The following is a 12,682-nucleotide window of genomic DNA, read 5'->3' on the forward strand; positions in this document are numbered from 1 at the left end:
ACCTGTTTGATTGGCAGAAAGGGTCAAACCTATTCTTATGTTTCATACTTTGATATTGGGTGAAAGGTCCCGTAATATAGCTGCTCAACCTCGAGCTATACAACTTCCGATACGTGAATTGTCTTTTTGGTGTTCTCTGGTCTGACACTTAGAGAAGGCCGTCTCTGGTGTAGGCCAACCAGTTTAAAAAACAATGTCAAGGCGCTCTGCTCCTCCCACCCAGCTTAAAATACGCTGCCAAACTTAGCAGTGTTCATTGGAGCGCTGTCTTTCCGACAGCTCTGTTTCTTCACCTGAGGAAGGCTACTTGTGTTGTGGCCGAAACGTCGTGATAATTTTATTTTATTATATTGCATTCTTATTGTTTTATTGTTTCCCTTCTACGTGACTTTACCGAAAGAACAAAGAAGATGAATCTCTGCAGTCACGAAAGCTTTAAATCGAAATTTAATGCGTATATTATCACGGCATGTTTACATTTTGATTTAAAGCTTTCGTGACTGCAGGGATTCATATTCTTTGTTCTTTCGGTAAAGTCACCACGTAGAAGGGAAACAATGAAATAATAAAAATATAAAACAATACAATTCTCACGACGTTTCGACTGCAACACGAGCAATCATCATCAGGTGTGAAAACCACAACAAGAAAAATTTGAAAAAAGTGGCGTTTATTTTTACCGAAAGAACCAAGAACGCGGCATTGTTTGTTTGCATGTTCACCACGGATCACGTGTGGTTAATGCAGACTTGATTCCTGGCAAAAGGTTTATATTTTGTGTGTGAACATCTTAACAGAGCTCCTATTTTATTGCCATAAAGGGTAAACGACCTTTTATTATTTTATCATCATTTTTCATCTTTCTGGGAGGCTCAACCTTCCGCCATCCCCCCGCCCACATTCGCAAGACCACGCCCACTCTGCGAACTAGCCCCCGCCCACGTGCCGAGTGGTCGCGCCCACACGGTGAGTGGCTCCGCCCATACGGCGAGTAGCCCCGCCCACACGGCGAGTGGCCCCGCCCACCACACCAGGCCACTCGGTGACTGTCGTAACTGAGGCCGTGGGACCACATTCCATTGACGCCACTCGAACATCCGGGTTAGTGCGGTTGAGTGGATTGCGGTGGCGGATAATAAATATTTCTGTGGGCTGTTCCCAGACGGCGGGCTTCATGAGGCCACGGGCTCCGCGTGAAGTGGAGTTGTTATGATGATCGTGGTGGTGGTGGTGGTGTGGTTTCTGTATTATTCACAATGAGGAGGATGATGGTGGTGATGATGATGATAGTCAATCACGTATGTACTTTACAATTATGGTTTTATTTCATGATAATTATGTTGATGATGGAATTTAGCAGTGATGGTGGCGGTCCTAATCAATGGGAATTATTCCAACAGAAATTAGCAGTGAGTATGATGAAAAAACTAAAATGATCAGTTTTAGCTAAGGATGATGGCGATAACGATGATGATGGAAGTCAACATTATTGAGGATGATTATTGAAAGTCATACACGATGATGATGATGCTAATAGCGACTGAAGTCAGAGGTGATTATGGGAGGTTATCATTGATTATGCTGTTATGAAGTTATGTAAATGACTACGGTGATTCTAGATTTAAAGCTTTCGTGACTGCAAGGATCCATACTCTTTGGTTCTATTGGGTAAAGTCACGTAGGTAAAAAATAAAATAACAAAAATCACGACGTTTCGACCACAACACAAGCGGCCTTCATCAGGTGAAGGGACCAACCTGTCCGGAGGACAGCGTTGGAGTGAAAAAAGTCAAGCGCAGGTCGCCTCCTTTAAGCTGTGAGTGGGTAAACAGACAAGACGCCTTGACAAAGGAATTAGCATAAAAACGTAAAGCTGTGCAAGCTCGCAAATAGCATCAAAAATACATTAACACCACCGTGAGAGTTTGGGATGCCACTAATTGAATGAATATGCTGTACCATTAAAAATTCCTTTAACGTTTGGTTCGATTTAGAACATCTTTCCAATGGTTGCTTAATTTGAAGCCATCTTCTTGGTTGAAATTGTGTCTGTGTTTGTAGATCTGGATTGCCTCGTGAACAAATCTCTGATAAAAACCCGTGGGTTTGCAAGGAACCTTGGTATCGGAGAAAATTATATCGTGATCACCAACAGCGTTGTAACAATGATCAGCTACGGCAGAAGAATTCGTTTTGCCGTGTTTCAAATCTGATTTGTGCTCGCGAATTCGGTCAGAGACATGTCGCTTTGTCTCCCCGATATAGCAATCACCACAGGTACAACTCAATTTGTAAACCCCGGGGTACTGTAAGTCAGGAATGACATCCTTCACGGATGGGATCAGATCACGAATTTTGTGTACTGTATTGAACCGGACCTGGATCTTGTGTTTGTTTAGATTTTTGGAAATCTTTTTAATAACGCCTGCTATATATGGTAGTGTGATGGTTTTGACCGGAGTATCAAGTGGTTGTTTCTGTATGGAGGGAGAAACAGCTTGGCGGATGGTACGGTCAGAGTATCCATTCCTTTTGAGGGCCAGGTGTACATGTTTTAATTCACTGGTCAGGTGGTGTTGGTCCGAAATGCAATGAGCCCTATGGTATAAAGTTTTGATGAGAGAATTATTTTGGGCTGGGTGGTGGTGGGAATCAGGTTTCAAGTAGGAATCTGTGTGGGTGGGTTTCCTGTAGACAGAATGCCCCAATGAGCCATCAGGTCTCCTCTCAAACAGAACATCTAAGAATGGTAGCTTGCCATATTTCTCCACTTCCATGGTGAATTTGATGGCGGGATGTCTGGAATTGATGTGGTGTAGGAAAAGGATCAGAGCTGGGAGGCCATGTGGCCAAATGACGAAAGTGTCATCCTACACCACATCAATTCCAGATATCCCGCCATCAAATTCACCATGGAAGTGGAGAAATATGGCAAGCTACCATTCTTAGATGTTCTGTTTGAGAGGAGACCTGATGGCTCATTGGGGCATTCTGTCTACAGGAAACCCACCCACACAGATTCCTACTTGAAACCTGATTCCCACCACCACCCAGCCCAAAATAATTTTCTCATCAAAACTTTATACCATAGGGCTCATTGCATTTCGGACCAACACCACCTGACCAGTGAATTAAAACATGTACACCTGGCCCTCAAAAGGAATGGATACTCTGACCGTACCATCCGCCAAGCTGTTTCTCCCTCCATACAGAAACAACCACTTGATACTCCGGTCAAAACCATCACACTACCATATATAGCAGGCGTTATTAAAAAGATTTCCAAAATTCTAAACAAACACAAGATCCAGGTCTGGTTCAATACAGTACACAAAATTCGTGATCTGATCCCATCCGTGAAGGATGTCATTCCTGACTTACAGTACCTCGGGGTTTACAAATTGAGTTGTACCTGTGGTGATTGCTATATCGGGGAGACAAAGCGACATGTCTCTGACCGAATTCGCGAGCACAAATCAGATTTGAAACACGGCAAAACGAATTCTTCTGCCGTAGCTGATCATTGTTACAACGCTGTGGGTGATCACGATATAATTTTCTCCGATACCAAGGTTCTTTGCAAACCCACGGGTTTTTATCAGAGATTTGTTCACGAGGCAATCCAGATCTACAAACACAGACACAATTTCAACCGAGAAGATGGCTTCAAATAAAGCAACCATTGGAAAGATGTTCTAAATCGAACCAAACGTTAAAGGAATTTTTAATGGTACAGTATATTCATTCAATTAGTGGCATCCCAAACTCTCACGGTGGTGCTAATGTATTTTTGATTCTATTTGCGAGCTTGCACAGCTTTACATTTTTATGCTAATTCCTTTGTCAAGGCGTTTTTTTTTCTGTTTACCCACTCACAGCTTAAAGGAGGCGACCTGCGCTTGACTTTTTTCACTCCAACGCTGTCCTCCGGACAGGTTGGTCCCTTCACCTAATGAAGGCCGCTTGTGTTGTGGTCGAAACGTCGTGATTTTTGTTATTTTATTTTTTACCTACGTGACTTTACCCAATAGAACCAAAGAGTATGGACTACGGTGATGATGAAGGTTTCCAACACAAGTGGACACACAGCCGCTCACCGCGAGGAATTAAGGCCACGCCGCACATGTTTAATTTCATCTCGATTAGAGCCAAGATAAGGAACCCTAATCCTGAGAGCGTGCTGACGAGGAACCTCTGAGACAGAGGAGTGCAGAGACGAGGGCTTTAAAGGAATCCGAGGCTCTCCGCCCCCATACTCGGGGGAGGGTTACTGCCCTCCGGCTCTCCTCCCCTCACCGTTGCTGCTCGAGGCATGGTCCGCGGCTGGCGCTTAGCCACCGGGGCCAGTCCACACACGTGTACTCTACGTACCAAGGCACCAAGAAATCCGACGCCGCTACCTGCCCGGCGCCGCGCACCAATCGCACGCGCGGGACTCGGGGTCGGGGGTCAAAGGGCAGGGGCGTCCCCCGTGCGCGCACACAGCCGATTGGAGGAGGTACCCCAGAGCCGATTTAAAGGCCGTGTGAACAACCTCGCGTGCGCGCCGCCCGTGCCCCCCTCGCCCGTGCCCCCCTCGCCCTTGCTAACCACGAGCTACACCGTTAATCTTGCATACGCGATGTTGGTCTACCTCGCATACACGTTAGCTGCGAGTCACACGTAGTGGTGAACGCATCCAAACGGGTAGAATACCCGCTGGTGCGCGAACACAGGGCACTCCAACGAGCAGGCTCACGAGTGAACGTGGGCGGCCAACGCTCACACGCGGGCGAAATACCCGCTAGCGCGCAAACACCGGGCACTCCACCGAACAGTTGGGTGTAAATACAGTGCACCCCAGCGATCCGACTCACGACACCCCACCCTCCTCTTCGCACTCACAGAGACCACACGACACGGTTTATACTCTACTGACGATTTATTCCGCGCGAATAAACAAACTAAACTACGTGTGTCAGTGTGGGCCAGCAGGGCAGGTATAGCCTATCCCCCGGTGGTCTATCTTGCCTCTCGCTCCACTTACTCTCCCCTAGTTGTTAAGCCCAATCTCACCTCTCTCTTACGTATTCGCGGCTCTACTCTGTTTGTGTAGGAAGCCGTGGAAGGGCGATGCTGCACGTAGTCTTCGTGGGGAACGAGGCCGGGCTGCGCTGGGACTCGTCTCACGGACGATCCAGTGGCTGGCGCGATCACTCCTCCCATCTTGACCCCTTGAAGAACACGAATGCTCCTCACTACCTGGTCCACCCCCTTTTATTGTCCTTACATCAAAGGCAACGCGCCGCCGATCCCCTGGCCTCTCGTCCAATCAGGAGCCTCGGATTTCCCGCTCTTTTGATAATCGGATTAGTGCTTTCTCCGACGTCCGCTTCTTGCCCCTCTGAACCAGCGCACGCGTCCTACACGGAGAGGAGGGCCCCATGTCTACCCCGCCGCTCGTTACTCTGCCCCACCCTCTACCTGCCTGCTGACCCGTGTTGAGTGTGGATGTTTTCTATCCGCGGTGGCTCAGCAGCCCCCGCCGTGACCACGTGATTACAATCCAGGTTACGGCGCCGCGGTGCGAGTCAGCCTCGGGGGAGGTCGCCCAATTCCCTGGTCGCAGGAAACCGTGAAGCTTGGTCCCGTGAGGGGCTTCTGGGTGAAAACCTGCCGGCGAGGTGACCTCCCCTCGGGGCTCTATTTGGGTGTGTGTGTTCATGTGGGGGCTCTATGTGGGGGTGTGTGTGTGTGTGTTCATGTGGGGGCTCTATGTGGGGGTGTGGGGGTGTTCATGTGGGGGCTCTATGTGTGTGTGTGTTCATGTGGGGGCTCTATGTGGGTGTGCGTGTGTTCATGTGGGGGCTCTATGTGTGTGTGTGTTCATGTGGGGGCTCTATGTGTGTGTGTGTTCATGTGGGGGCTCTATGTGTGTGTTCAGGTGGGGGCTCTACGTGTGTGTGTGTTCAGGTGGAGGCTCTACGTGTGTGTGTGTTCATGTGGGGGCTCTATGTGTGTGTGTGTTCATGTGGGGGCTCTATGTGTGTGTGTGTTCATGTGGGGGCTCTATGTGTGTGTGTTCATGTGGGGGCTCTACGTGTGTGTGTGTTCATGTGGGGGCTCTATGTGTGTGTGTTCATGTGGGGGCTCTATGTGTGTGTGTTCATGTGGGGGCTCTATGTGTGTGTGTGTTCATGTGGGGGCTCTATGTGTGTGTGTTCAGGTGGGGGCTCTACGTGTGTGTGTGTTCATGTGGGGGCTCTATGTGGGTGTGTGTGTTCATGTGGGGGCTCTATGTGTGTGTGTGTTCATGTGGGGGCTCTATGTGTGTGTGTGTTCATGTGGGGGCTCTATGTGTGTGTGTGTTCATGTGGGGGCTCTATGTGTGTGTGTTCAGGTGGGGGCTCTACGTGTGTGTGTGTTAATGTGGGGGCTCTATGTGTGTGTGTTCATGTGGGGGCTCTATGTGTGTGTGTTCAGGTGGGGGCTCTATGTGGGTGGGTGTTCATGTGGGGGCTCTATGTGTGTGTGTGTTCATGTGGGGGCTCTATGTGTGTGTGTTCATGTGGGGGCTCTACGTGGGTGTGTGTTCATGTGGGGGCTCTACGTGTGTGTGTGTTCATGTGGGGGCTCTATGTGTGTGTGTTCATGTGGGGGCTCTATGTGTGTGTGTTCAGGTGGGGGCTCTATGTGGGTGTGTGTTCATGTGGGGGCTCTATGTGTGTGTGTGTTCATGTGGGGGCTCTATGTGTGTGTGTTCAGGTGGGGGCTCTATGTGGGTGTGTGTTCATGTGGGGGCTCTATGTGTGTGTGTTAATGTGGGGGCTCTACGTGTGTGTGTGTTCATGTGGGGGCTCTATGTGTGTGTGTGTTCATGTGGGGGCTCTATGTGTGTGTGTTCAGGTGGGGGCTCTATGTGGGTGTGTGTTCATGTGGGGGCTCTATGTGTGTGTGTGTTCATGTGGGGGCTCTATGTGTGTGTGTTCAGGTGGGGGCTCTATGTGGGTGTGTGTTCATGTGGGGGCTCTACGTGTGTGTGTTCATGTGGGGGCTCTATGTGTGTGTGTTCATGTGGGGGCTCTATGTGTGTGTTCATGTGGGGGCTCTATGTGTGTGTGTGTTCAGGTGGGGGCTCTATGTGTGTGTGTGTTCATGTGGGGGCTCTATGTGTGTGTGTTCATGTGGGGGCTCTACGTGTGTGTGTGTTCAGGTGGGGGCTCTATGTGTGTGTGTGTTCATGTGGGGGCTCTATGTGTGTGTGTTCATGTGGGGGCTCTACGTGTGTGTGTGTTCAGGTGGGGGCTCTATGTGTGTGTGTGTTCATGTGGGGGCTCTATGTGGGTGTGTGTGTGTTCATGTGGGGGCTCTATGTGTGTGTGTTCAGGTGGGGGCTCTATGTGGGGGTGTGTTCATGTGGGGGCTCTATGTGTGTGTGTGTGTTCAGGTGGGGGCTCTATGTGTGTGTGTTCATGTGGGGGCTCTATGTGTGTGTGTGTGTTCAGGTGGGGGCTCTATGTGTGTGTGTTCATGTGGGGGCTCTGTGTGTGTGTGTTCATGTGGGGGCTCTATGTGTGTGTGTGTTCAGGTGGGGGCTCTATGTGTGTGTGTGTTCATGTGGGGGCTCTATGTGGGTGTGTGTTCATGTGGGGGCTCTACGTGTGTGTGTGTTCAGGTGGGGGCTCTATGTGTGTGTGTGTTCATGTGGGGCTCTATGTGTGTGTGTTCATGTGGGGGCTCTACGTGTGTGTGTGTTCAGGTGGGGGCTCTATGTGTGTGTGTGTTCATGTGGGGGCTCTATGTGGGTGTGTGTGTGTTCATGTGGGGGCTCTATGTGTGTGTGTTCAGGTGGGGGCTCTATGTGGGGGTGTGTTCATGTGGGGGCTCTATGTGTGTGTGTGTGTTCAGGTGGGGGCTCTATGTGATTGTGTTCATGTGGGGGCTCTATGTGTGTGTGTGTGTTCAGGTGGGGGCTCTATGTGTGTGTGTTCATGTGGGGGCTCTGTGTGTGTGTGTTCATGTGGGGGCTCTGTGTGTGTGTTCATGTGGGGGCTCTATGTGTGTGTGTGTTCATGTGGGGGCTCTGTGTGTGTGTGTTCATGTGGGGGCTCTATGTGTGTGTGTGTTCATGTGGGGGCTCTGTGTGTGTGTGTTCATGTGGGGGCTCTATGTGTGTGTGTGTTCATGTGGGGCTCTATGTGTGTGTGTTCATGTGGGGGCTCTATGTGGGGTGTGTGTTCATGTGGGGGCTCTATGTGGGGTGTGTGTTCATGTGGGGGCTCTATGTGTGTGTGTGTTCATGTGGGGGCTCTATGTGGGGTGTGTGTTCATGTGGGGGCTCTATGTGGGGTGTGTGTTCATGTGGGGGCTCTATGTGTGTGTGTGTTCAGGTGGGGGCTCTACGTGTGTGTGTGTTCAGGTGGGGGCTCTATGTGTGTGTGTGTTCATGTGGGGGCTCTATGTGTGTGTGTGTTCATGTGGGGGCTCTATGTGTGTGTGTTCATGTGGGGGCTCTGTGTGTGTGTGTGTGTGTTCATGTGGGGGCTCTATGTGTGTGTGTGTTCATGTGGGGGCTCTATGTGTGTGTGTTCATGTGGGGGCTCTGTGTGTGTGTGTGTGTGTTCATGTGGGGCTCTATGTGTGTGTGTGTTCATGTGGGGGCTCTATGTGTGTGTGTGTTCATGTGGGGGCTCTATGTGTGTGTGTGTTCATGTGGGGGCTCTATGTGTGTGTGTGTTCATGTGGGGGCTCTATGTGTGTGTGTGTGTTCATGTGGGGGCTCTATGTGTGTGTGTGTTCATGTGGGGGCTCTATGTGTGTGTGTGTTCATGTGGGGGCTCTATGTGTGTGTGTTCATGTGGGGGCTCTGTGTGTGTGTGTGTGTGTTCATGTGGGGGCTCTATGTGTGTGTGTGTTCATGTGGGGGCTCTATGTGTGTGTGTTCATGTGGGGGCTCTGTGTGTGTGTGTGTGTGTTCATGTGGGGGCTCTATGTGTGTGTGTGTTCATGTGGGGGCTCTATGTGTGTGTGTGTTCATGTGGGGGCTCTATGTGTGTGTGTTCATGTGGGGGCTCTATGTGTGTGTGTGTTCAGGTGGGGGCTCTATGTGTGTGTGTGTTCATGTGGGGGCTCTATGTGTGTGTGTTCATGTGGGGGCTCTATGTGTGTGTGTTCATGTGGGGGCTCTATGTGTGTGTGTTCATGTGGGGGCTCTGTGTGTGTGTGTGTGTGTTCATGTGGGGGCTCTATGTGTGTGTGTGTTCATGTGGGGGCTCTATGTGTGTGTGTGTTCATGTGGGGGCTCTACGTGTGTGTGTGTTCAGGTGGGGGCTCTATGTGTGTGTGTGTTCATGTGGGGGCTCTATGTGGGTGTGTGTGTGTTCATGTGGGGGCTCTATGTGTGTGTGTTCAGGTGGGGGCTCTATGTGGGGGTGTGTTCATGTGGGGGCTCTATGTGTGTGTGTGTTCATGTGGGGGCTCTATGTGTGTGTGTGTTCATGTGGGGGCTCTATGTGTGTGTGTTCATGTGGGGGGTGGTGAGGGACGAGCAGCGTCGGCCCCGTCGCTCGGAGGTGGCGGCGTCGCGGCCACTGGGTCAGCAGAACGGCTTCGCTGCTGCTGCTGCTGCGGCATCACAGCGGCGGGCCCGGCCTCGGCGGAGCCGATTCGCTGCCGTGGCACCACAATTGCCTTCTGTCGTGAATTCGTCACTTGCAGATAACAGGAGCTGCTGTGAGCACAGCAGCTGTTGCTGCTGCTACTGCTGTGAGCACAGCAGTAGCAGCAGCTGCTATTGCAGCCGAGGTACGTATGTACGTAAGTATACGTGTGAACTTCTTTCGCACCGTACGTAGGCAACCGCGCTAGTCGGAGGTACGACAGTCGTCGCATTTGGATGTTACCAGCAAACCTCGCGCCCTTTGGACGTGACCGTCAAACCGTCGGTCCCTTCGACCGCCTACAACACTAATAGCATCAGCGTTGTAGGCGGTGCAGGCTGCACGCAAGCAGTGACAGCTGATGGGCTTACACACGTGTGTGTGTGTGGGGGACGCGGAAGTTAAACGGATTACGCTCTTGAAGAGAGGCGATAATCTTACCGCATGAGCCAGGCCAGAGTAAACGGCAGGCCGTGTGTAGATGCCATGCGAACGGTGAGATGGAGGGGCAACCTGTGGTGCGTGATGCCCTTTCATCAGGCACCCCAGGGTACGGACGGTGCGGGTGTGTCCGCGCATCACATTCCAAGATGTTCGGACATTCACTCGCAAATGACGACACCGCGTGAAGCCACGCGGACACCATCGCCCCCTGCCGGCCGACTTCGCGCCACGCTCACGCGGCGTCCGCACCGGGACAGCTGCCGCTAGGGGGCCGTGGAGTACCCCCCCCCAGCCGCTACCGCAGGGGGCCTCGAGAAGTACTGCGTGGGAGACGCGGTTTATAAATATTAAGTCATTGGCTCTCAAGCTGGGGTGCACGCACCCTTTGGGGGGCACTGCCGGATGAAGCTGCTGCTGGGCCTGTAGGATGATGTTATTAAAGGCCCCTAAATAAAAAAGAAACATTAAATATTAAAAACACATTTATTTACTTGCATAGGAAAGTAATTGTATTTTTTCATTTTCTATACAGCCAGATAATACGACAAATCGCTAACCTTAAACACCTAGTCGTTCATAAAAGTTGAAGGCATTATAGTACTATAGTCATAGAGCAAGTGCAGAATCTCTGAACCGGAATTCACAGCTTGAAAGCATTTAGCGCGGGGCTCTTGAAAGTGCGGGGTCCGCAGCTACTACTACACATACAGCTACCACAACACATGCAGCTACTACTACGACACATGCAGCTACTACGACACATGCAGCTACTACGACACATGCAGCTACTACTACGACACATGCAGCTACTACTACGACACATGCAGCTACTACGACACATGCAGCTACTACGACACATGCAGCTACTACGACACATGCAGCTACTACTACACATGCAGCTACTACTACGACACATGCAGCTACTACTACACATGCAGCTACTACTACACATGCAGCTACTACGACACATGCAGCTACTACGACACATGCAGCTACTACGACACATGCAGCTACTACGACACATGCAGCTACTACTACACATAAAGCTACTACTACTACTACACATGCAGCTACTACGACACATGCAGCTACTACTACTACTACACATGCAGCTACTACGACACATGCAGCTACTACGACACATGCAGCTACTACGACACATGCAGCTACTACGACACATGCAGCTACTACGACACATGCAGCTACTACGACACATGCAGCTACTACTACACATGCAGCTACCACTACACATGCAGCTACCACTACACATGCAGCTACTACTACACATGCAGCTACTACGACACATGCAGCTACTACGACACATGCAGCTACTACTACACATGCAGCTACTACTACAACACATACAGCTACTACGACAACACATACAGCTACTACGACACATGCAGCTACTACGACACATGCAGCTACCACTACACATGCAGCTACCACTACACATGCAGCTACCACTACACGTGCAGCTACTACGACACGTGCAGCTACCACACATACAGCTACCACTACACATACAGCTACTACTACACATGGAGCTACTACAACACATACAGCTACTACTACACATACAGCTACTACTACACATACAGCTACTACAACACATACAGCTACTACAACACATACAGCTACTACAACACATACAGCTACTACAACACATACAGCTACTACAACACATACAGCTACTACAACACATACAGCTACTACTACACATGCAGCTACTACTACACATGCAGCTACTACGACACATGCAGCTACTACGACACGTGCAGCTACTACGACACGTGCAGCTACTACTACACGTGCAGCTACTACTACACGTGCAGCTACTACTACACATACAGCTACTACTAGACATGCAGCTACTACGACACATACAGCTAGTACGACACATACAGCTACTACTACACGTGCAGCTACTACTACACATGCAGCTACTACTACACATGTAGCTACTACTACACGTGCAGCTACTACTACACATGCAGCTACTACTACACGTACAGCTACTACGACACATGCAGCTACTACTACAACACATACAGCTACTACTACACGTGCAGCTACTACTACACATGCAGCTACTACTACACATACAGCTACTACTACACATACAGCTACTACTACACATGCAGCTACTACTACACATGCAGCTACTACTACACATGCAGCTACTACTACACATGCAGCTACTACTACACATACAGCTACTACGACACGTGCAGCTACTACTACACGTGCAGCTACTACTACACGTGCAGCTACTACTACTACACATGCAGCTACTACTACAATACATGCTACTACTACTACACATGCAGCTACTACTACACATGCAGCTACTACTACACATACAGCTACTACTACACATACAGCTACAACTACAACACATGCAGCTACTACTACACATACAGCTACTGCGACACATGCAGCTACCACGACACATGCAGCTACCACGACACATGCAGCTACCACTACACATGCAGCTACTACTACTACAAATGCAGCTACTACTACTACACATGCAGCTACTACTACTACACATGCAGCTACTACTACACCTACTGCGACAGATGCAGCTACTACTACAC

Source organism: Petromyzon marinus, chromosome 22, assembly GCF_048934315.1.
Source record: "Petromyzon marinus isolate PM22_M1 ecotype Great Lakes invasive population chromosome 22, UKy_Petmar_22M1.pri1.0, whole genome shotgun sequence".
Lineage (NCBI taxonomy): Eukaryota > Metazoa > Chordata > Hyperoartia > Petromyzontiformes > Petromyzontidae > Petromyzon > Petromyzon marinus.